General features: G+C 37.7%; 1 protein-coding gene across 1 annotated transcript in view; it reads left to right on the plus strand.

Moving 5' to 3' along the window:
• The first annotated feature begins 328 nt into the window (after window positions 1-328).
• The window catches only part of SLCO1A2 (solute carrier organic anion transporter family member 1A2), a 77,850-nt gene continuing 51,112 nt past the window's right edge, over window positions 329-27,066 (plus strand). Inside the window, exons 1-2 of the mRNA XM_016197409.2 lie at window positions 329-527; window positions 1,174-1,269. The gene's annotated coding sequence lies outside the window, so the exon portion shown is untranslated. The remainder of the gene's footprint in view (window positions 528-1,173; window positions 1,270-27,066) is intronic.

Here is a 27,066-nt window from a genome sequence, read left to right on the forward strand (position 1 = left end):
TTTAGAATTTTAGCCATCAAAATGATCTTTACTCAATTTATTGATAGTAACAACAGTGATACACATTGAGCATGCTTGCCCAGATACATTAAGCTAAAAGTGAAAAGAAAACCTCATTTTATCATTAGTCTTGGGAGATGGTAATTTAACCAATTTCTGGTTTGGTTCAGGTCAGGCCATATATTGTATGGATCACATTTTGAAGAACAGCTGTTTAAAAAAACATTTTTGTATAACACCAAAAAATGTTGTTAGTGATTGTGACTGTGAAATTGCATTCACAGGGAGAAACTTTTTCCTGAGAAAGATGAAACATTTGTTTAAAGAAGCACATCAGCTGGCTGTGCTATGATTAATTTTTGACATCTTTGAAGAAATCGAAAGCGTTATCAGTTACAGAACATTTAAAGCATCTGGTGTTTGTAGAGAACTAGACACCCGTGGATTCTCTCCCTTCTTTTGCCCGAGCCATCTGCCCTGGGAACCCACACACTCTCTTCTGCATGTATCATGCTCTCGTTGAAAAGGTATGTTAATGTCAGTGATAAGATTTCTATGACTTATGGAATCATAGTGTGATTTACCTTTCTCACTTGAAAAGGTAATTTAGAAATGTGTCAAAACATTTTACAAACCTAATAATATTGCAAAGCATGAATAACTCGTAACAATATTCCTACTTTTACATCTCTAGCTCTTTGTTTCTCTCTTTCCTGTGATGACCCATTTTCTTTCTCCTGCCCCTACATGCACTTGTTTCTGAAAGCTCTATTCTCTATGACAGCAACTTTTAAAACATGCAATACCTGACTATTGAGTCAGGGGCACTGACCTCTTTTCCCTTAGATTGTGAAATTAAAAAATGACGACAGCCAACACAATAGCTGTCCAGTGTGAATGAATCAAAATTATACCTATATTTTTTGTCAGTTCGGCAAAAAAGAAAATATATTTTTTGGTGTGCTGCAGGATTTTAGTAATTAGTTTACCTGTGCCATGAGGTGGAAAAGATTGAAAATCGCTACTCTGTGAAGTTCTCTTCCCTTTCCATACTGCCTTTATCAGCACATCAGCACCTAGTTGCCCATCAAATATGCATTCTTCCCTCCTAACAGAATCTTAATTTTGTTTGAATTGACAAATGTGCTACCTAAAAATATGTTTTTTGTCCAGACACTTTGGTAGCTGAGGTGGCCATGTGACACAGTTCTGGCTCATAAGTGGAAGTCAGCCAAGGATTGGCAGAAAGCCTTTGTTCTACTGATACAGGTACTACTGGTTCCTCCTTTTCTTCCTTTCTGTCTGGAATGTGGATGTGAGATTAGGGGCAGAGCAGCCACCTTGACATCATAAGACCACAGGTATGAAGATAAAGATATACTTGTTAATGATGGGGAGGGGAGAAGATGCAACATTTTTTTTCTAAAGCCTTAAATGAGCCGCTTTTTAGATTCTGGATTTCCTACCTCTAGACATCTTGTTACCTAGACAAATTAATCTCTATATGTTTAAGCCACTATTAGTTTTCTGTGCATATTGCCAAATAGAATCCTAACCTTGCCCTTCTTTATTTAATTACATAAGGAAGAAACAATTTATTTACCCCATCATATCATATCTTTAAGCCATATTTATTCCTATTGCTCGTAATTATTTCCCTTCAGTGTGCTATTTGACAGAGTACAAAACTGAAGGCAACATTCTGTATCATTTGCAAAGTCAAATCAATTGCTTTTAGTTCAAAGGAGTTCAGTGATTTATTTTGGCATTTCTTGCTGTGATTTATCTGCAACACTTTGCTGTAGGCATGATGTGATCTACAATTAGAGACCTTGCTGACAGTGTGATTTCCTAACACCATTTCTGACCACACTGGTGTTAAATTCAACTTAATCGCTTCTGCAAATCCAACCCAAATTAACCCTTTTGTAGATTTACTTTGTGAGAGGACATGACAAATTTTATCAAACATAGATTTGAATTTGCTACCCTTTCTGTGTTGAGGGTGCTTAGCAGTGAGCAGGAAGTAGGCCACTGTTCAGACTAATGTGATTCCTGTGTGTATCTATATGTATATTTACATCTAGATCTATATTTGCATGTCTGTATTTATATTTAGATCTGATTGAGATATCAAATAGTTGTATAAATATAACTGTTTCCAAAGCAATAGCTTTGTTTTCCTCCCAATCATCATGGATTCTATTTAATGATTTAATGTGGTAAATTTCTAAGTCTGAATATATTCCTACAGTTTCATAAAAGCTTGTATTAAGATTAGCCAACCATGCTCGGTAAGCATGTTTTCCTTTTGCACTGAACAATATAATAAATGAATTAAGAAAGGGGCATTTAGGTTATGCAAATACAAATCAGTATGACCATTCTAATGTCATTTGAAAGACTTTAAATTGTTAACATTTTCACTCATTTATTCATATAACAAACATTTACTGAGCACCTGCTATGTGCCAGACATTGTTTCAGGTACTCGGGATATATCAGTAAATAAAACAAACAAACATTTCTGCCTACAAGGTAGACAGAAAATAAAGATAGACAATAAAATAAAAATAAATAATGAGTCAGGTTGTGTGTTACAAAGGGCTAAGTGTATGGAAAACAAAACAAGAAAAGTAGGATCAATAGTATGTATGGGAGTGTGCTGTTTACAATTTTAATTAAGGCCAACAGATAGGTCTCATTGACAAGATGATATCTGAGGTAAGACACGGAGGAGGTGAGATAGTCATGTGAATATCTGGGAGAAGAGCATTCTAGGCCATGAGGGAGGGGCACGTGGTGGGTAATAAGAGGAAAGGTCCTAAAATGGGGATGTGTCAGGCATGAACAAGGCATTGCAAAGAGGCCAGTCTGGCTGGAACAGAGTACCTGAAGAGGAGAGAAGTGGGAGATGAGATGAGAGAGGATCATGGAAGGGGCGGACAGGCTAGAGCTTTGCAGATGTGTAGAAACGTTGACATTTATTTAGTGAAGTGCAGAGTCATTATAGAGCTTTGAACATAAGACTGACATGCTCTGAAGGCAAGGTCAAAAGCAGAGAGACGAAGCACAGCAGATGAGGCGAGATGGTGGCTTGCATCAGTAAAGAGTATTTGGATTCGGGCTCTATTTTGAGAAAGAATCAACAGGATTTGGGGCAGTTGACCACATAAATTTAATCATCCATGGTAGACATTTCTTTTTTTTTTTTAATTAATTAATTTATTTTTATTTATTTTATTTTTTTAAAAATATATCTTTATTGATTTCAGAGAGAGGAAGGGAGAGAGAGATAGAAACATAAATGATGAGAGAGTCATTGATCAAGCCCGCAACCCAGGCATGTGCCCTGACCGGGAATCGAACCCCGATCGCCTGGATCCTAGGTCGACGCTCAACTGCTGAGCCACGCCCGGCCGGGCTTTGTTAGACATTTCTAAAGCTGAAGAGGGATACGATTAAGTATTACACCAAGACAAGAGACACAAACCAGAATTGTCCTGGACAAAACTGGACAATTTGTAAGGTTGTAACCATTGGTGATCTTGTAGGGAATATTTTTTACCTCTGCAGAATAATTTCGTCTCTCCTTTTCTCTTAAACCCAGTCCAGTCAGGCTTTTCCTCTGTAATCCACAGAAATTTGTCCATTTTGCAGTTGTTTATCCTAGGTCAGAATAATGACCTCTGGGCAAAATCAGCATTGAATGCTGGGGGTAAATGCTGGATGAGAGGAAGAAGCAGTTGCTCCAAAGTTTTCAGGTTAGTAGCCAGAAGGATGATAGGATGCTATGCCATCCACTGAGATGAGGAACCCTGCAAGTGGAATAGGGAATTTTTTCTTTTTGGTGGGGAGAGGGGGCAAAGGGAAGATGAGTTTCTTTTTGTATATGTCCATTAAAGATCCAGTAGAGTGCTGAGTTGGCATATATTTGAAGTTTGGTAGTAATGTCTGGGCTGGATATATCTGTCTGGGAACGGTCAGCCTGTAGGGAATATTTAGAAGATCATTGGACTAGATGAGATCACCGAGGAAGTTACATATAGATGGAGTAGAGAAGACCAAAGACTGAACCATGGGGTATTCCAGTGTTAGAAGATTGTGCAGAAGATGAGGGTCCCCTAGAGGAGACTGAAATAAGTTACCAGTAAGATAAAAGGAAAACCAAAATAATGTGGTGTCCTGGAAGCCCAGTGAAGAGAGAATTTCCAGGAAAAAGGGGTCATACACTTTGTCAAATGCCAGTGATAAGAGATGTCTGAGAACTATCCATTAGATTCAGTGATGAAGAGGTCATTGGTAGGTTGATTATATAAGTTACCATCCAATCTTGACTTCTCTAAAACCAGAAGTGGGTATGGCTAAACCAAAGGGCATAAGTCAGAACTGACCTGAGCAAAACTGGACATAAGGCCACACTAGTCAGTTAGTAATCCCTTTGCAGAAGTATTTCTTTTCTCAGTTTCTCTTAAATTCATTCCAGTCAGGCTTTTACCGCCATGTTCCACCAAAACAGATCAGTTTTGCAATTATTTACGCTAGATTTAAAAAAATGCCTTCTGGACAAAAGCAGCATTGAATGACTGAATGCTAATATTATATCAGATTCGCTGCTAGATTTTGGTCTGTAAATTTTGTACATGCTGAGTACCTACTATGTGCTACTTACTGCCCTCATGAAGCTTACATTCTAGGTCAGTAAGTTTAAATACTTAATATTCTAAATCATTAATTCAAACACTGAAACTTCTAGCTCAATAACTTCAAAATACATTAGTAATGTGTTGTTTTTGTTTTTTCCTTGGAAATCTTCCTCCTAAAGCCGTTCATCATTCTGATCTAGTAAAATTGTTGCTCCTTATTCTCACTGCACAGGAATTTCTCTTCATCGTCATCACAGAAATTTCTTTCATTTAAGTTGGATTACTTGTTTCCTAAATCCAATGACTTATTCTTTTCTTTGTTTTACTCCCTCACTTGTGATGAGTATGTCCAGTGCAAAAGGAAAATTTGGGGCTCTTTGTTCAAATTTCAGGAGGAACAGCAGACCATTAAACCAAGCATGGGGCCCATGGAGCATGAGGCCCCATGTGACTGCACAGATCACACACCCAGGAGGCTGACTCTATTCTGAGGTTTAGGAAATGACAATATAAAGAACATCTACTCCTAATGCTGTTTCTACCTGGGGAACAAATGATAGAAACCTGACCTGAAGAGTTATTTTGGAGGGAAAGATGATTTATTGTGTTTTTTTTGTGTGTGTCTGGGATCCTACAACCAGAAGTACATCATTTCCCTCCTCTGGTTTAACTGTGGCTGATAGAAAATGAGGTCTGCCCTTCTTACCTAGCATTGCCTGACAGATTAGGTAATATCTCTGGGTAAAGTGAGCTCTCAGGCTCAAATTACAAGACATCTGAGAGCACAGTCATTGAAAAGAAAACAGCAGATTAGGTGATAGATACAAAAGAAGGAGAATATTAGAACAGATGCGACAAAAATTAAAAATTTTATAATGAACATAATAAAAAAGATGATTATTAAGGTGAAATAAGAGCAATAAACCACAAACGGAACAAGGAAGGAATGTTATGTATGAAAAATAACGAGCATAATGAATTCAGTGCATTGGATAAAGCTTGAAAGAGAAGTGGAGGTTGAACAAATAACCTCAGAAGGAAGTAAAAGAAAAAAAAAAAGAGGGAGAGAAATATAAAAGAAAAGCCACTAGAAATACTAGTCTCCCAGACTAGAAAAATCACCCGGTTGTTCCCTCCTGTGTCTTTCTTTCTGGGCGCCTCCTTTCCTTTCACAGTACTACCACACTTACAATACCTCTGACACCAGATGCTTAATTTGTCTTTTTCTCACACTAAGCATTTCCCTGCAACACCAGCTGAGTATCCTACAATTCAACTTAATTCTGACACTGTCAACCCAGGGATAGCATCAAATCTCACAGGTTAAGGACTCAGCCCTACCAAACTGCCCCTCCATTTCAGATGCCAAGGTCAGAGGTTTTAATACCCTGCCCCCCACTTGGGTTCAATTAATTTGCTAGGGCAGCTCACGGAACTCAGGCAAACACTTACATTTACCAGTTATTAATGGATACGGGTGAAGAGATGCCTAGTGTGAGGTCTGGGAGGGTCCTGAGTGCAAGAGCGTCTCTTCCTGCGGAGTTGGGGTGTCACCCTCCCAGTGTGGATGTGTTCACCAACCTGGAAGTTCTCTGAACCCCATATTCCAAAGATTTTATGGAAGCTTTCTCACATAAGCATGATCCATTTTTAACACCATTTCTCTTCCTCTCTCCACTCTGGAGGATGGGGTGTAGGGCTGAGAAGTCCAAGCTTCCAGTCACAGTCTTATCTTTCAGCCCCCATCAGAAGCGGTCCAGGAACCCACCCAGAGTCACCTCAATAGAACAAAAGATGCTCCTAATGCTCTGTCACTTTGGAGATTACAAGGGTTTTGGGAGCTTGGTGCTCACAAACCCACATGCTCATCAAAGGGAAAGTAGATGACAAGTGCAGTACATTCATCCAATGGAGTTTTATGCAGCAATAAAAACAAATTAACCACAATGATATAGTATGTAACAAAATGAATGAATTATAGCAAAAAGTGGAAAGATCGAATACCCTCAAATTACATACAGCCTGAAACTCTCTGTGTAAAGTTAAAACAAGCACATACATGCATTCTCCTTCCTCTCTGTCTCTGTCTCTCTCTTTGTCTCTGTCTCTCTCTGTCTTTCTCTCTCTCTCTCTCTGCAGAATTGCAAAACTATATAACAGTGAAAGCAAGGGAATGAACAAAAGAGTCACAATTCTCTATGGACTAGGTGAGACAGGAGGTGGCTTAGTGGGGGAAACCATGTGGTTAGACAAGTAGTTTATTGACAGGTTTCTAGGTTTTATAAATAAAAACATGCTGGGAATGGACAATGATGAGAACACGTTGTGACAATATGTGTACCAAGGAGTATGACAGAGCAAATTCTGTGTTTCTGAGTTCTATAAAATAATTTTTTCTTCCCAAATGAGGGATAGACTAAAAGCCTTACTTTCCACATTTAAAAATAGAAAAAAAAAACTTATGAGGGACCGTGCTTGACTAATTAGTGCTCACGGGGAGGAGGGAACTTGTGCGGTGGGGTGGAGAGAGCACGCACCGCGCGTTTGACGTTCAGTGCGCTGTGATGAAGCAGGACATGCAGCCCCTGAAGGAGGCTTCTGTACGGTACAGCTGAGAACTAGAACCATGGTCTCCAAGGTTATTTTCAAGGGCGAGGATGGCAGTGGGCCACCAGTCACACATGAATTCATTGCAGTGCTTTACATTGGTATCTGTTTAGCTATAAGTCCCGATTTTTACCAGAACTTACACTACCATAAACTGGCACTTCCTCTTCATCAGGAGCCAGCGGTGGCTTTTTCTGTAAAGGGCTAAATAGTAAATATTTTAGGCTCTGCAAGATATAAGATGCTGTCGCTATTCAAACCTGCCATTGTAGTTGTGAAAGCAGCTGCGGGTAAAATTTAAATAAGTGATGATGGCTGTGTTCTGATTAAACTTTAATTATGAAAATCGGTGACAGGCCAGATTTGGCCCCAAAACATAGTTTGTTGAAGCCAGTTCTATACTGTCCCCCCAGTGATAGTGGGGGGATATCAATATAGCATGCTTGCCAGCAGGGTGAGATGGTATTTAGGCCAGACCTTAGGGTTAATGTCATCCTCGCAAAGTAGCCACGGATCTTCTAACGTGAGAAGAAACAGAAGTCTATGGTCCGGACTATAGAATCTTGACAGTGGAATTAGTATCAAATGACACTCTCTCCAGAGCTGCCAGTTTGGAATGAGGATTTGAGGGAAAGGAAACAGTATGGACCACACTGGATTTCTGTCTGCAGAGAAGGGACTGGGCTGCTTCTTTAGTGAACAATTTAGGGTCTCAGGTGGACTCACCAGCTGCGTGTGGAGGAGCATATGCTCAGGTCTTTGGGTACAACACTGCATGTGGGAGGATGTACTGAAAGTTAAGGAATCACTTTACACATTGGAAACAGAGCCAGGGGAACAGTTCAAAGGACTTTGTGTTTCAGTGCTGTGGAGGGAGGGATGATGACCTTGGGTAGATATTTATTCAAACAAGAGGCATTGTTTCTGAATTTTTTTTTACAGATTCTTTTTCCCCCCCTCATGTTTTTATTGATTTCAGAGGGAGGAAGGGGAAGGGAAAGAGAGAGAGAAACATCAATGATGATAGTCATTGATCGGCTGCCTCCTGCACGCCCCCTACCAGGGATCCAGCCCACAACCCAGGCATGTTCCCTGACCGGGAATCGAACCATGACATCCTGGTTCATAGGTCAACACTCAACCACTGAGCCACGCCAGCCAGGCTTGTTTCTGAATTTAAAAAGGTCACTGATAGAGACAAACAAAAAGAGTGTGTTGTCTTTTACAGGGGGAAATTATCAGTATTTTAAAAACTACTTTCCCTATAGTTATTAAGTCCTTTTGCTGTACAGTAAGAGTTAATTTTATATATGTTGTGCAGGCACATCAAAATGGAGAAAATTATTTTGTGTAAAAGCTTAGCAGAAGAGAAGGTACTAGAGAAAATATTTGGGCGCCATAGACACTGAGAGCCCTTGTCTAGGGAGTTGCCACAGAGTTTTCTAAATATTTCCCTTGTGAAAAAGCTCCTAGAAAACCTCCATCAGTACGTTCTTCAGTCTGTTTCCCAAACATCTTCTAAACGTGTGCAGATCTCTCCTCTGCTGGTGCCCACACCTTCATCCAAGCCGCCGATCTCGTGCCTGGGCTCTTGCTTGCAGCGCCTGGCTCCACTCTTGCTTCTTGTGCCCAGCCTTTTCTCTACACAGCAGCCAAATTGAATTTTTAGAAACACAAACTTCATCAAGTCATTTCCGTGCTCACATCTTTTAAGGGCTTCCCGTTCCTGATAGAACACAAGCCTCACTCCTCCCGTGCGTGCAGCACAGTATGTGACCTGGCCCGGCCTCTGCTCGGCGCCCCCGCATCGCTGTGTCCCCTTCCGCCCGCACCCTGAGCCGCAGCCTCCCCCAAGCACGCCAGCCTTATCCGTCTCCAGGTCCACCTCCTGCCCACTTTTGAAGCAGTCCCCAGATTTGGTCCACAGGGCAGCGGGATGGACATTGTTGTGTCCATCCTTCCCCCAAATTAAACAGTTGAAAACAATGAAAGAAGTCTCACCCGTAGAGGCTGAAGAGCAGTACAAATAATATCTGAGAATTACTAAATATTATCTTGGATAGATAGAATACATTGTAAAAAAAAATGTTCTGACTGATTTGGTTATTAAATAGACACACACACACACACACACACACACCCCTTACAGCTTTCTAAATGTATTTACTAAACAGGCCTAGGAAAGGGAGAAGATTCCCTCTTAATACTGTTACGCTGACTTGTGTTTTTTCCCCCTTCCTTCAGTCAGAACAAACAAAATCTAGGAGGTTGAGATCTAGACTGTTTTGCTTCTTAATGTACCCCTTGCACCTAGAATAGTACTTTGCATGAAATAGGCACTTAGCAAATATTTGTTGAATGAAAGGACAATAATGTCAGCAATTCCTTGAGGTAAGTGCTGTAATTATCGTACAGCTTAGATTGAAAAACTGATGTTAATGAACTTGTCCACGATCACAGCTAGTCAGAGCTGGATCTGGGTTCTTAAAAGCTGAAGCTTTTAAGCTTCCATACCATTCCTATCAGGTTTTCTCCTTTAAAATGTCAATCTAGGCCATCCTTTGCAGTCCATCCTAAATTCCACCTGGATACGACCACCTCAGCACCAGACAAGGCCTCTAATTTTTCACTCATCCAATCCAGCCAGCAAGTTACTGGTAGAATAATTGGTAAATAATGGTTTTCTCACGTCAGCCTACTGTACAACAATGTTGGTGCTTCCCCCCCAAATATTGGTGCCACCCTATAAAAATGATGTTTCCCGTCTACAGCAACCCTATGCTCCCAAGTCTATTTCTATTTGGTTTCATCTTTTCTTAGGTTATCCAGCTACACAGAAAGCTTAATTTAGGTTCAATTTTTAAGCATCTTAGTTTACTAAATTAATAAATCAGCAAGTCTTTGATTTTTCTTCTTAATTACAAAAGAAAAAACATTGAGAAAACTGAGGCTCAGCAAGTTAATAACATTAACTCATTAACTGAGTTTTTTTGTAGCCTTTTGACGTGATGTGATAGTATAAGCCATGGCCACGTAAGGGTTAACTGTTAAAAAAGAAAAAAAAAACAACCACTAAACTAAACCAGCAAGGAGGAGCCTCTGGCTCCAAGAGACTAATCTTTTCTATAACCTGATTTATGCAATCCTCGGAGCCAAAGAAACTTTATCAAGGGATTAAAACTTATATAAACAAAGATCTCTTTATTTGGAGCTCTGATTCAGAACAAGACACTCCAGCTTACATGTGTGCAGAGCTTTATTCATATTGGTTTCTCAATATGTAATTTTAAAAAAATCTGATGACCCTACAGTATTGAATCAGCGGTAAATGAAGATGATGGTGAATACTAAGGTAAAAGAAATTCATTTATTTGACTTACTATGGGTTGCAATTCAAGTCACTTTTGCTTGGAAAAAAATGTAAGGTAGATTTGAAACTCATTTACCATAAGACTCTTCAGGTTTTCTAATTGCTTTGTCTATAATTTCCTGATAGTAACAACAATTTTATTTAATGCAGGATCATGTAAGAGTAATAATATTAGTTTTTCACAAACAAACATATGGGTATATACTTTGATTTTTTTCAAATATGTAGTGACAAGTGGTTTGGAGAATTGGAAGTGAGTTTAAATGATTCCGGATAATGCTGTTTTCCTGCTACTTTGTCCATGGCCTGAAAACCTCTCTGTTTATCCAGTTCCTCCAACTCCAACCTTCAAGTTTCTGATCAGATGCTATGTTCTCCACAACTCTTCCTCCCCTGAAATCCTAGCACATCATACACCCCATCGGAGTTGTCTTTTAAAATTCAAAAATGAGAACATTATTTTTTTAAAGACCAAATAACACAAATTATAAAAAAGAAAAAGTCAGTTTGGCACTTGTCTTTTTATATTTTTTCTATGCTCATATAAAGAATATATAAAACATATGTAATTATACCTTTTTATAAACATATGCTTCTCCCCCTATTTTTATTTACATGAATGGGGTCATCATTATATACATGATTTGCCTTGTTGCTGTATTTATGTAACTGTGTGTGATGGACATTCCTTTAGGTCAGCACATGTATTTAAATCATTCTTGGTCTTTATTCTTTGAAAGAAATGTGTCCATTTCTATAGAATGGATTACCAAAAGTGAAATTACAAAGAAAAACTACTACAATTCACAACCACTCTGCTTCTTTATTACATTGGATGTTATAAATTTTTTAAAATTTTGTTAATTTATTATATGGAAAAATGAGGGTATTGTGTTGTTTTGAATTGCATATCCTTGGCTCTTAGTGAGAATTAGCACCTTTTATAAAAGGCTTTTTATAAATCTTATTGTCCATTTGCATTTCCTCTTTTATGAATCCTAGTTTATGCCTACTTTTTAAAAAAATTAATGTGTAGGTGTTCTTTATTTACATTAGAGACATAAGCCCCTGCCTCATATACATTTCAAACTATTTCTCCATGTCTTCTTTTAACCTTATTTATGGGATTTTTGCTTGTTGTTTTTTGCTTTTGTGTAATTTGTATTATGAAGTTGACTGTAATTTTCTTCCATTATAATTTTTTGGTTTTATTGTTTGTGTTTCTCAAGTTTTTTTCTGACCCTAACATTTGCTTAATTCCCCCCCCCCAAATATTTTCATTTTCTACATTAAAATGTTTAATCCATTGCCCTTTTTATTTTTGAACATGATATTAGGCAGGACTATCACTCTATTATCTGTCTAGATGGAAATCTAATTATGATATCAAGATCATTTTTAAAGTAAGCTATACTTTTCTGTTGAACTATTATTGAAGTATTTACCATATGTTACGCTTTCATTTATAGTGGGTCTAGCTATGGGCTCAGTTTTGTACCAGTGTCTTGTCTATTTTTTTGCTCATGACTTGCTGTTTGAAGCAGATAACTGTTACAGAGGGTTAGTATCTCTTATGGCAGTTGGGCAGGTACCTGCAATCTTTTTCAATTTCAGAGCAGGATGAGGTGTTCTTTTTCCTGACCTCAAGCCTAGTGAACATGACTTTAAATTTGCTCAGAGTGCATTATATTTGTCCTCTGCAGTTTGGAGGACACGGGGGACTGGTATCGTGACTCCTTAAGAAGTCTGAAAGGTAAAAGGCTATGGGTGGGTCCATCTGCCAGGGATCGAGCCTGCAACCCGGCATGTGCCCTGACCAGGAATCAAACTGGCAACCTTTTGGTAGCTGGGACAACACCTAACCAACCAACTGAGCCACAGTGGCCAGAGCGAGAGGGCTCTATTTTAGAAGTACTGGCACCCCACTCAATGGCGGGCCAACCAGAGTTAGTTTGGGGTTGTCTTAGTCGTAGACTGGATTAATGGAGCAGGGTTGAGACCTCAGGTGAGAGAGGCTAACTATGTATGCCGCCTATCTAAATTTAAAGAAATTGTGTGTGACTAGTCAGATGAGGTGCATGGTGCATTTACCCTGCCAAGGACACTGCAGGTGACAGATCGTGACTGAAGGATGGGATCTCCAAAGACCCACAAAAGTGGCCATGAGAGTCAGTTTTAAATACCTGTTCTTGCCAGAGAAGGCAAGGATGACATATTCCGCTTGCAAACTTCTCCCTTACAGGTTCCAGGTCTGGAGGAGACAGAAACAGCCTGTTCAGCTGTGGGGGAGGAGACGGGGCTGTGGGGGTGGGGAGAGGTTGGGAGAAACTAGGAAAGAAAATTGAGGGAAAAAAGCTGTACTCTCCCAAAGGTAGGCTTTGGATATGTTGTAGTGGGAGGAAAGCAGTTTTAATGTAAATGAAGTTCAAAGTGAATTACATATATTAATCCTGAACTGAACTTTTTGTGGGACTAAACATGATCAGAAGGCTTTTTTTTTTCTTTTTTTCTTTTGAAAGTCCACAGAAAGAAGTGAGGCCTGTTTGAGATTCCATTTAGTGTCAGGAGAGGAAGCGGCCTCATAAAATGAATCTGATAGGCAGTGGAGGGAAAACAGTAAGGCTATTTCCTGATGCCACAACATAACTCCTATTTGTTTAAGGCACTTGAACCTGAAATCCATTTCTAATGTAAATATTGCTTGTGAGCATAAGGTTGGATTATTTCAACTTTAATGTCTTTTTTCAATTACACATCCCTTTCACTAAGCATTGGCCTTCCGCGCAGAAAGACACCAAGATTATAAATTTGCCTTCCTGTATACCCTCCCTTGGTTTCAGCATAATGTTGGTGGGTTTTTTTTTACTTAAATATTTTCTAAACATAAATATTTTGCCATTTAACCTGGAGACATCTTTCGAATCATGGGAATAGATTTAGCTTTTAGAGGCATGCCCTCTGTTGAAAAAACTAAATAAGAGTTTTGCAGGGTTTGGCTAGAAATAAATGATAAATATTTAATCAAAGGTCTTATGGTTGGCAAGATGGAAACACAGCTAGGCAAAAACTTTTGAAAGTGTTCCAAAGAAGAAAGAAAAATTATGAAAAGTACATCATTGAGAACATAAGTGCCACATTCTTAGGCTTAGGATTAGTCCAGGCCAGTTATCAGTCAGATGCCAGGGGGTCTGGATGATGGATTGCAGGTGGTCTGGAAGATGGACGGCAGGAGGTCTGTTCATGCCTGGTGTTCTGTACAATGGATGTTAGATGGATATCATGCGATCTGGATATGTGAGTCCTTCAGGGGGTAATCAGAGGGTTCTCTGGAGGTCTGGTGTATGTCTAGGTACTGACACACATGAACTGATATATACCCAAGCACTGACCCAAGACTGGAAGGGACACAAGTTTATGTTCCCAGGCAAGCGAGGATAAGAGCATTGTTTCCTCATGCTTCAACCTTCCTAATGTTAATACATTTATCAGCTTGTCTGAGGGACTCTATCTTTCGTATTCCCCATCTACACTCTTTCCTCATACCAGTTCCTTAGGAAGGGCATTAGTAAGGAGTCAGAGCATGCGAGTCAGATTTGGGCTACTCTAGAAATGGAGGATGATGACAATTTCAGAAGGTTATGTAGCATTTAAAATCTTCACAATAGCCATTTATCTCTTATAAGACAGTAATTAAATAAAATTACATGTCCCATATGTGAAATGAGGACGGAAAGTAGGAAGTGCCTTCGGTGCTAACTTACTACAGGGACCCAGAGGCAGCCCAAGGACAAGGTGAAGCTTAAGCTTGACAACTTCTCAGTTATTCTTGTCTAGCAACAGAGGCAGTGGGAGCTACCAATTATTGAAATTTGCAATTTGTCAGGCTCTCTAATGGGCACTTTACATTATTTATCTCATATTTTATTATATGTCTAATCTTTTTAGGATCCAGAAAGAGAAGATTTAGATATCTTCTCTTCAAATCAATCCTAGGAAGTCTAATGAGGTCTACCTAGGTGGTCCATTGGCAGTCCCTGAAGCATCAGAAATGTTTTGTTTTGGGGGGGTTTAAAAGTGAGAATCCATTGAGATGTGTCTGCAGAAGCTTGGGTGTTCCGAAATGTAAGTCCAAATATATGATGTAAATGTTGGTAATGCCGGAAAAGAATGGAAGAATATAGACTGAGTTCTACACTGGGTTGGGTTCTACACCAACATTTTTGTCTTGCAAATTAGAATTTTTTGACAGTAACCCTCTGTGATTTCATCTATTATGAGAATATAATATGGTGATCCATTGAAACAGTCTAAATTTTATTTACATTGTAAAATGGAAAAACAGTGTATGAAATAAGACTGTGAATGTGCCATAGGAGGCACCTCATTTTGAAAAAGTCGTAATTTTTTTTCTATCCATTTTCTTTCTTTTATTTCTGTGTGGGTATGATTTTTTTTCTTCATTTCCTAGTGACACACCGCTTATTTTTTATGCTGTAAATCAGGGGTGGGGAACGTCTGGCCTGTGGGCTGTGAAATCATTTGGTCTGGCCCCGTCAAGGCAACCACAGGCGGGACTCAAAATTCATTCAATAAATCTAGGAGCATTTTTTGTAGCTAATTTTTAAGCTGACAATTTTGTATGGCCTGAGAATGGTGTTATAAATATCCAAATGGCCCTTGGCAGAAAAAAGGCTTCCCACCCCTGCTGTAGATCTTGGTGTTAAAATCCATGCTAAATGTGGCTAATTAGTAGGACTACCTACTATATAAATTCAGTACAAACTACAATGCCAAAAATGAGTGGTGGACATATTTTTAATTTTGTTACACCACCTTTTGTCATATTTACATGGAACTAAGGAGAGCAGAAAGTAGACTGTATTTCAAGTTTATGTTTTCCAGTTGGGATACTGATCATTTGCCAACCTCTTAAGCCAATCTTACTTCTTAGTCTGTTCATAAGTCTCACCTGTATCTGGAAATTATGGTCACATTTGTGAGTATTTCTATAGGCTTAATTTGGTTTTAAACATATATTCCTGGAAAGGGCTAGAGAGAAAAGTGTGTACGTGGTAATAATGCCTAAGCTTTTCTGAGGCAAAGTTTCAGATTAAAACATATAGTAAAATGTAACTATAAAAATTATAACTGTGTTTAGACATGTAAATAATATACCCTGATGCCTTCCTGTATTAGAGGTAGAAAACAGTTTACCTTGGATTACTGGTCATAGGGACCAAGCACATTTTGGATGATAACACTGTGCATTATCCATTTAGGTGATTCAGCTCCTAAACTCAGATGTACCAAAAGGGCAACATGTCCTAGACACATGTGAGATTCAAAAGATGTTGAAGAGCCTCAGCATGGTATGCCTTACAATAGCCACATTTAAACTTTCATTAGATTGTTGAGTGATGGTGTTTGCAATGATAAAGTGCAAAAGGGTCTTTTCTACATTTAGACACACCCTAGAAGACAAATTCTACACTTGGCAGCATTTGATCAGCTTTAGCTATTAGAATCTCCTAAACATCGTGACCTGTGGGTTTACATTTTTAAATTTTTTTATTCAGAAGTCTGAGAATCAGGGTGAGGCCAAATGTGAAATTTTTAACACCTTATGCTATATACTAGTATTTTAGTTAATAATCACAGCTAAAAATTACAAAGTGTTGTATTATAGGCATTATAATATACTGAGGGTTTTCATGCATTATCTCTACCCTCATACTGTTGCAAAACAACTGTTATTTTTTTCGTACATAAAGGAGAGAATTGAGGCTAAAATAAGTTAAGAAGTGGATACAAAGTTTTGAAAAAGAGCCAAAATACTAACAAAGGTCTGTCTGATTCCAAAAACCCGATCCTTCCTCACTATACCAGTGGTCCTACTGTGCTAACTCTCAGTGTCCTATTGATTTTTTGCTCTTCAAAATCACGATAGGAAATCCTTTAAATGCTTCACTTATGAAAGTTGGCTACACTTAGGCAATACCTCCTGGAATAGACAGATACTAATTATAAACTCAACTTCAAAGAAAGTTCCAAACACTGAGCTTGAATTTCCTGGGACTCAAAGGGTTTGGTTCTGTTTCATAGCTTCTTTTATTATCCAGTGGTATTTCTGAAGGAGGGTTCTAAGGATCCAGTAGTCTGAGGAAGACTGAGGAAGCTTCAGAGAAGCAAATGGTTTCTACTGTTTTGTTCTTTCCTCTGCTTTGTCCGGCCAGCCTTCTCTATCATGCTGACCCAGGTTAGCTTTCAGGATAGTTATAACCAGAGTAGCATTGGTGCTTTTAATGCTGATCATGCCTGTGTGCAGGAAAATAGTTGCAAACGTGTGTAGGCTCCAAAGCCCAACCAGAGAAACGGTAAGGCAACCAGGACTCCTTTATGCCTTTTCCCCTCTGCTCCTTCTTTGCCTTATAGCTCACCCTTTCCCAGCCTTCACCATTTTTTTCTTGTTTCCAGGTATCTATCCCATTCTCCTAGGGCTTTGTTCTTAGCTACCTATTAACTAACTTCGCTAGGGCATTGGTAATAATAAGGATTTTCCCCTTCAAGTGGCGTTTTTGTGTTTTAATGAGGAACTCTTGAACTAAAAGGCCCTTCAAATGCAAAAGAATGAATTTCAAATGATAGATAGTGTGGGAGTTAATTCTGAACAGGAGTTCTGGTTGCCCGTTGCTTGTCCAGGTACTTCATATTTCCAAAAGTAGAGCAACGTATTCAATAAAAGGAAGTGAATTACCACACTATAGCAGAGTACAGTTTTATCACAGTGATCGCTGTGTGTGGGACCGCAGCCTCCTAGCTTCCATGTAAGCTCATCCTAATTATTTCAGCATTTCAATTACATAGGCCCCATATTCACATGTTTATAGGATAATCAAGGCATTATGCCTATAAAGATGAAGAGGGGCTTTTTTAAATTGAAGTCTATAATTTTTTGATAAAATTAATTTCCCTTCTTATAAGGCTTATCCATAATTTAAAAAAGTGTCGCATTTATTAATTTATAGTTTTCTATATATGTGGTAATATTTGTGTCTAAAATTCTATCCTTTCAGAATTTTAGAATTTGCTCTCACTCTTCTAATCTATTTACAATCAGGTAAACTCTACCGGATATGCTGTTCCTATATTGTCTATGATTTCCTTTTTAGGATTTATGTGCCACGTCTTAGTGATTGTAACCTTTGTTCTAAGTAACAAAAGGAATGTTCCAACAGGGAAGAGGTGGACTTTTCTGAACTCTATCTTTTATGGTTCTGGCAAAATCTTGCAATTCTAGAAGCAGTTATGCAAGGTAAATGTCTTTGCATCATTGGTTATTGGAGCAGGAGAGATATATGGTGATACAGATCCTATTTAGGATTTAATTAGATTATTTTCATTATTCTGTTTCTTTTTGTTTTTTTGAACCTTTTCCCACATTGTTTTGAAACCACTTTTGTTGCCTATCTTTATCTCTTTCTTCTCCCTCTCTCTCTTAAAATCCTGTTTACTTGCTGTTAATAACAGAAGTACTCAGTGTTATACCAGAACATTCCTTTGTGCACAGTTACCGTGGCTATAATAGCTACCACTGATTCAACACCAAAGATATTTCAGGTACTTTGCATATTTTATTCCTCCTCTTTAATAAATTAAGAAATTTCATAAAACCTTACAATTATTATCTCTGTTTTACAAAGGGAGCACAAAACACCACACTCTATTAACTTTATCGCACTATATTAAATCATAACTTTATATTAACATTTACTCATTTATTTCTTGCTCATTACTCATAAAATACATTTATTTAAACACTATTTATTGAGCACCTGCTATGTGCAAGTAATGGACTGACATACCGTGGGGGCTGCAGAGATGACTCACATGCATCTTTGTCCTCAGGTACTTCTCAGGCCGGATGAGGGAATAACACCCGTCCGTACATAAGTAAAACACTAGGCAGGAGCAGTCAGCTTCTTCAAGGTATTCTCTGAACCCTAACCACTGAAGTTATATCACATACAAAAGTGAGCTCAATAAATATTTGCTGAGTGATCGAGTAGATGTTTGAATAAACTGATATCAGAAGAGTCTATGTAAACGCTGAGAAACTCCTTGGAGAATGTGGCATTTGGCATCGTAGGTACAGACTCCCAGAGGGTGAGATGAGGACACTGCACGCTGAGCAGACGGTGTGGGCCGGGCGCTGAGGGACATTTGTGTGCGGTGTGACATATACGGGAGGCGAAGGCACAAAGGGAGCAGTAGCCATGCAGGTGGAAATTAATCTGAAGCCCCATGGCAGGGACCTTAAGGGACTGGCTGTCAGATGTGGGCCCATTCACTCAACAGAGTTTTCATTTTACGGTAAACGAAAATTTTCTTAGATGTATACAGAACAAAGAAATAGAAGTCTTTTAATTTGTTTATTATTATTTTTATTTATTATTATTATTTTTTACTGTTTCTTTATCTTTATTGTTGAGACCATTACAGATGTCCCCCTTTTAACCCCACTGATCCCCTCCACCCCACATCCATCCCACCCCAGGCCCTCCCCACACCAATGTCCCCAGCCATGGGCCATGCCCCTAAACATGCAGGTTCCCTGATTAATCTCTCTCCACCCACACCCCCCTCCCCACCTTCCCTCTGAGATCCCTCAGTCTGTTCCAAGCTTCTATGTCTCTGGATCCACTTTGTTCATCAGTTTATTTTGTTTATTATATTCCACATATAAGTGCAATTATGTGGTACTTGTCCTTCTCTGACTGGCCTATTTCACTTAGCATAATACTCCCTAGTTCGCTCCATGCTGTGCCAAAGGCCAAAAGGTCCTTCCTCTTCACAGCTGCACAGTACTCCAGGGTGTAAATGTGCCACAGCTTTTTCACCCACTCATCTACGGATGGGCACTTGGGCTGTTAACAAATCTTAGCTATTGTGAATTGCGCTGCTATGAACATAGGGGTGCATAAGTTCTTTGTGATTGGTGTTTGGGGTTCCTTAGGATATATTCCCAGAAATGGGGTCATGGGGTCAAATGGCAGGTCAATTTTTAATCTTTTGAGGAAACTCCATACTGTTTTCCATAGTGGCTGCACCAGTCTGCATTCCCACCAGCAGTGTACTAGTGTGCCCTTTTCTCCACACCCTCGCCAAGAAATAGAAGTCATAATAGAAACCCAATGTGAAAATCTCAGTTGAACTTCTTTTGGGGGAGGAGGGGGAGAATAAAGAGAAGCTACCAATAATCTTTCAGTCTTAGAAATATTTAATAAGTGTATTAGATTTTTTCCAATTTTCTTTCAGTTGAAACCATAAAATACAAAATAAAACAAAGCAAAACTATCTCATACTGTTATTCTCAACATTAAACAAGTTCTTTATATCTTGAAAAAATATTTATATCCCATTATTTTTTTGCCTGACCTGTTTGTCCAGTTCCAAAACAAATTGATTTGACAGGATCCTACATAAAATAAACCACAGGGCACAGTGGGAGTAGAAGAAAAATATTTTTGTTTGGGCATAATGTAGAGAAATTTCCTGGACTTTGGAGTCTGATAAAACTGGGTTCTTTTCTTGGAACCACACTTATTAACTGTGTGATCTTGAACAGGTTGGCTTATTTTCTTTTAAAGATATAGGCTTTTTATTTTGAAATATGTAGTTGTTTTAGAAAGCAAAGAAATCTTTGTCATTCCTATTTATTTTCACAAAATTAAATTTTTATAATTCAGCTCATGTTTTATTCCTTAGTTTCTCAGTAAATGGTATACCTGCTTCATAGGGTTTTGTGAAGATTGACATTTTTATGTACAAAAATGAGAGATTTTACAAGTTCATTAAGTTGGGAAGTGGTACATATTGGCTAAGAGCACAGCTCTAGTACCACCACTACCCCAAAACTAGAATGTAAATTCTATGAGGATGGGGGATTTTTGTCTGTCTGGTTCATTGAGGCATCCCAAGCACTCCGAACAGTATCTGGTAGTAAGTGCTCAGCAAACCTATGGAATAATGAATATTTAGGTTAATGTGGCTCTACCATGGGACTTGGTTTGTACTTGGTATAAACTGAGGAAGAAGGTGAAGTGATTTGACCAAGGTCAAACAGCCGTAGTTTCTTGATCTGTAAAATGGGGATAGTATTTTTATTGAGATATAGTTGACAGATAATATTATGTAAGTTTCAGGTGTACAACATAATGAATTCAATATGTGTATATATTGGGAAATGATCACCACAATATATCTAGTTGACATCCATCACCACACATGGTTGCAAATTCTTTTTCCTTGTGATAAGAACACATAAGATCTACTCTTTTAGCAAGTTTCAATATATAATACAATGATCAACAATTAAATAATTTTCAAAGTTTATGAATTGGTATAAATTTGAATTTTATTTTTGAAATTATGAATTCAATGTAGTCTAAATCAATAATAAGGGGAAAGGAGAGTATGCTAGCATATTTTACATTTTTCAAGTGAAAAAGCATTTCTCTTCCAATAAATTGAGAAACATGACCATTTGCTCCTGTCCCACTCCACCAGAAAACTCTTTTTAAAAAAATGGAATTTGCTTAATCTCACTTATGAAAATTTAGGATTTTTATTTCAATAATTATTTTGTGGAATTTAAGTATTTAACTATGTAATACCATGTCTTGTTTATTGGGAGATGCAATTCATTTCCTAAAGGGTTTAGTAACTCAAATCAAGGCAAGCAAACTATTATTAATATGTCCTGGTATAATGAAGATGTATATTTCATAGCATTTATTAATTGTTTTAGCTACATGGCAAAACATCCCTAAGATAAACTGTTAGATTCTGGCTTCTTCCCTAATCTATATAATAGGTTTAGACAGCACACTTGCTTAATCCATTGTCAACCAAAGATGCTGGTGGTACATGTTATTTTCAGAAGATGAGAACTGTTAAACTCTAAGCCAGCACAATATCAAGGACCAAAGGCAGAAATTGCTCCAGTGGCCTAACTTTCTCTAGACTATGTAAATACACTTAAGCTCTTTAATCATGAACTAGGAAATTTGTGGAATAAAGGATAATTAAGTCCTAGTCTCTGCCCTTAAGAACCTAACAGTAATGAGAAATCTGTCAGTTACACAGATAATACAATAATAGTATAAAAAGATAGGATTTTTTTTTACTACAAATAAAATAGTAATAATATAATACTCTGATTTCATATGAATCTAAAAGATATCCTCAAAGTGTGATGAGAGTTCAGTGGGTGGAGAACTCATAATCAATAGAGCAATGATGAAAGATTCTTGACTTTGTTATTAGAAGAGTTTATAGGTGCATTCTAGACAGTTGCTCAATTTAGAGGGAATGAAGAAAAGAGACAGTGTAAAAGAAGAAAAATATGATATCAATTAAATAGAAACAACTAAAACAAGCAAAGAGTTTGGCTGAACATAAGTATATGAAGAGAAATGATGTGCAGTAAAGCTGGAAAAGAGGATTGGGGTTAATTTAATAGAGGAACTTGAATGTCAGGCTAAAGAATTTGATGTATTGGCCCTGGCTGGGTAGCTCAATTGGTTAGAACACTATCTGGATATGGCAAGGTTGCAGGTTCAATTCCAGGTCAGGGTACGTATAAGAAGTAACCAATGAATGCAGAAATAAGTGGAACAACAAATCTCCCTCCCCCAATAAAAGAAGAATTTGATGTATTTTAGTAGGTAAAAGTATGCCTTTCAAAATTTCTGTATAAAAGACGGATGTAGTAAAAATGTGTATTTGGAAAGGTGTATAGAATGGCAGAAAATTCTGGAGGTTGGAGAACTATCGGCAGGCTGTTGTAAGAGGTCCTGGCTTGCATAAAAAGGTCTGAGGTTACGTCATTAGCAATGGGAGAATGAAGGAGAGGCATATATTAGCAGCAAGGAGGCTTTAAAGTAGTACCTATGTTCTGGTAACTGATTTGAATGTATGGAGCAAGGAATTTGAACAATTAAGGATAATTCCAGGATTTCAAAACTGAATTATAGTGGAAGAATGGTTGTGTTATTACATTGATTGGAGTCATCAGGAGAAGTAGGAGGAAAGTTTGACTTTGGTTACTGTATTATGGTAGTTGTAGATTAAAATCACAAAAGTTTATTTCACGGTCACACTCCATGTCTGAGAAAGATCAGTAGCAATGTTTTTCTCCCTGAAGTCACTGAGGGACCCAGCTGTTGGGGGCCTCCTCCTCAGGACCTGCTGCAGCAGAGAAAAGAGAAAGATTAAATATTTTCACATGAGCTTTTTACCTACTGTGCCAGCCTGGCTGTGGCACACATTTCTGCTAATATTTGACTGGCCAGAATTAGCCACATGGCCCTGCTAGAATAGAAGCAGGTTGAGAACTATATAGCCTTTTGTATGCTCAGGAAGGAGAATATCGGTGAGCACTAACAATTCCTACTACAAATGCATTGAGTGAAAGTGGAATCTTTCCAAAGCTTTGGGTTGTGTGTACGTGAAAGGAAAAATAATGAGAAGATCAGAATAGTTTATATAAAAAGCTCACCCTGAACTCAGCCAAAGGATCTTTGGACTCACAGGCTTTTCTACTCGTAACCAAAAGGTATTCTTTAATCTAAGCATAATATTACTAGGTAATGATATTGAGAATTTGGAGAATAAGAAGTGTATTGCATAATGTTCTCTCAAAATGGTCAAGAGGATTTCTAGAAGCTTTAAATGCGGTCTTACCAAGTCAGTTCTTTCCTTGACTCAGTGTTGCAATGTGGAAGATAGAGAACTGATTTGTGTTTCTAATTGTGCAATAAAATATAATTTATAGCATGTATATAAGTATTTGGAAGCTTAACACTCTCCGGTTACTTAAAGCTACCTGTGATTTCATGCACCGTAGGCACAGTGAGAAAGGTTGGGGTAAATTTAGTCATCAAAACTTACTGTTGACATCTCCAATTACGTCAGTCAAGTTACATACATCATTATTTTGACAAGGTAATTAGTAGAAACCAGGGAAAGTATTTGGCAAACTTCATAACAGTAAGGCTTTCCCAACTTTTACATATTTAGACTACTACTGGCATACAAATGCCAACTAAGAAAATAATACTGAATTTGTTCCAATGTTTCACTTTGATAAAAAATTTAATGAATGAACTTTAGAATAACATCTACTATTAATACCTATTGCCCCTTCTTTGAAGTCTCCCACTTGGCATAAGTTACATAGGCACCCTAACTACATTCTACTCTTTAGCCTTGGAGGTTGTTAGGTTACTATACACAATTCTTCTTGCCCGGTCAAGGGCACATACCTGGGTTTCACATTCAGTTCCTGCCCTGGCCTGGGCAGGGGCTGGAGACAACCAATCGATGTGTCTCTTGCACATTGATGTTTCTCTCTCTCTCCCTCTTTCTCACACACACATACTCTCTCTCCCCTTCCCTCCCTCCCTTCCACTCTCTCTAAGAGCAATGGAAAAATATCCTCCTGTGAGGATTAACAAAACAAAAAAAAGATTAAATTAAGCAGTATTAAATTACCAGTAATTTTTGGTAAGTTCCCTGAGATCATTGAATGAGGAGTGTTAAGAGAGAAATGTCAGGTAATCAAATGTATCAGGCACTCTGACTATTGTGTAAGAGTTCCATTACTCTTAGCATAAGTACGTGAATATTACTATCTTCTTGCCACCTACTTGGTTCCTATGTTTTCAACAGTTTTAATGATAGGACTAGGTAAATTTTAAAAGCATACTTTTTATGTTAATTGTATTAATAGTCACCACATTCTTTCAGCTACCTGGAACAATTGCATAATAACTTTATAGTTAAGTCAGAAATTATAACTATGATTAAATAATTCAACTGAATTTTAACTTCTATTTCTACTCACAGAATTTATTTATGTCAACTCTGTATTTTTTGTACCACCTTTTGTTTCAATGTGCTTTCATAGTGGTGTTGGAAATAGAATCAAAATAATAGCATTGCTTTCTTTTTGCTGATTGTTAGGAAAGGTAGAGAAATGTTTTAGTTTTCAGCACCATAGAAATAAAAATATTGGTGAAACTTAGGGTCAGTGTAAAGTAGGAAAGATAAGTAGGTATGAGGCTATATCCAGAAACCAGTAGATATACATAACTTAGGGGAAAATGCAATGGATTTTATCTCAACATGTTTACTTTGTATGGGGAGTACTTCATTTTTTGTAGATATAACCTAAGAGTAAATATTTTAAAATCTGTGACACTTTAGGGTTTCTACTATCATATTTCCTTCCAAATGCAGAAAATTCTTCTTATAGCATCAAGTGAACTGGGTATCTGTCTAGTATAATTATATGCTGATAAACCAATATTCAGGCAAAGGAAATCTAATTTGGGACCTAATTACCTAGTGTATATATCAATATTATTTATGCTATCTATTCAGTTATCTTTCTTTACATGTTTAGTAAGCATGGCCAATGTGTATTTCCAAAGAATGCGTTAATGCTTTTAAGGATTGAACCAGTAATTCATACACTGGTATTACAGTCTAAGAGACGATAAATGTTTCCTGAAAAACAGCAGGGATTGGATTTTGACCCAAACATTTCAAACTAATAAATGTAAATCAATAAAGAAAATTTATGGGTCAGCTTGGGAAGGTTCAAAGGGATATCTATCCCAAGATATGTTTGGCAAATTCCTGGAGCAGAGTGTGAGATATTCTATGTGCTAAATGTCTGAGTGGTACTTTGATAATTGGTCCCAAGGACTGTAATAGGATTAAAATTATTCTCACTCAAACGTTTTCTTATTTACATTAGCTAGAAGGGCCATTATTCTACTTAAAAGACATATTAAGAGCTGTTATGGTGGTTGATTTCATAACTGTGAAACTGCCTTCTCAGACAAGACTTTTGATGTAAATATAGTAGTCAGCATGTAGATAATTCTATCCAAAACTATCATTAAGATGGGGAAAAAATGGTTGAAATAGTCAGTGGAAGGTACCACATCCCTACTTTCAGGTGCTTCCCTCATTGACTACCCAGGCAGACAAGTCTTGCCTGCCTACCAGCTAGTAACAAACACTAGTTTGAAGCTACTGACCACTTGCACACATGCATATGCACATGGAAATTCTTGACCTTAAGAGAGTTTAAACAATAACGACTATAGGCCAAGCTATAACTCTTAAATTGTCTCTCTTTAAAAACATTTCAGTTTCAAGGGCTTTTAAAATACTTTAAAAATGGGTCCCTGCTCTCAGTTCTTAATCTTCATCTGTGGAGGTGTATGAGTTCCTACAGGGAGCTCCTAGCGGCTATAGCTTGAAACCCATGTAATTAGACTTTAGCTACCCATTCATTATCTTCCAGGCAGATATTTCCTGCTGACTGTGAAAAAGTTGATGGGCAAATGTGTGATCTTTTTGCCTAACTTGTGAGTATAAAATAAGTATGTTTTTGGTATGGCTTATAGTCAGTTTGTTACCTCTTTATCCCATCTCATACATGTATATAAAAGATGAAAAAATGTCTCAAATGAGATGATTGAGTTTTGTGAGGAAAATGGCATTGGATGACAAATCAATATCAGTTTACTTTTGGGGGAGGGAGGTGTTTAAAACTGGAGACATTTTCTACATAGGCTTTCTCAGCTTTTTATGAAATTTATAGAATAGTATGTGGTTGAACAGCTCTGAATGACAAATTCTTCTCTCACCTTTGTAAAAATGACCAAACATAATGATTTCAGGAAACTCATAAAAAGCAATTTGAAAAATGTTTTACAAGTGTTTCTAATAACAATTCAGAGTGCCCCTGACCTGTCTCCTCAGATACCGATTCTAAGTGGGTAAGGACTGAATGTTGTTAACTGGAGTTTAATAATAAAACTAATACTATTTCTCCTCTTAGGAACTCTCACCAGTACTCCATATAGCTATGTGTATGTCTGCCAGAGTAGTTGACAAGGAAGTATAGGATAATGTAATTTGTGTTGAATAGGGTATAATAAAAACTTAATTTTTCAGTGGTTTTCTATTAATAGAAAGTTTAGAGTCCACATAGGCCATACAGCTAATCTTGGGAGATGGCATAAAATAGTTGTATATTTTGTCTGCTTACTAATAGAAAGTACATAAAGCATATATTTTTTAAAAATTATATCAAGTAATTAAATATAACTTGATATTTTGTTGGAATAATTTTTACTTGTTCTCCAGGGAGGGTTTTACATTGATTTTAAAGGCATTTAATTTTACGTTTGCAGTTGCCATTTTAACATATTAAAAATGTGCAAATAGCACATGGCACTTTATGCTGAACCCAAATGGGTCTTAGAATGCAGATAAGCAATTTCTTGTACTGATCTATCATGTTGAAATAGGATTACAAAGTGTTGGTTTTTCATAGAGGGTTAGAAAATAGGGCCTACCATG

This window comes from Miniopterus natalensis, chromosome 2 (genome assembly GCF_054644295.1).
Source record: "Miniopterus natalensis isolate mMinNat1 chromosome 2, mMinNat1.hap1, whole genome shotgun sequence".
Classification (NCBI taxonomy): domain Eukaryota; kingdom Metazoa; phylum Chordata; class Mammalia; order Chiroptera; family Miniopteridae; genus Miniopterus; species Miniopterus natalensis.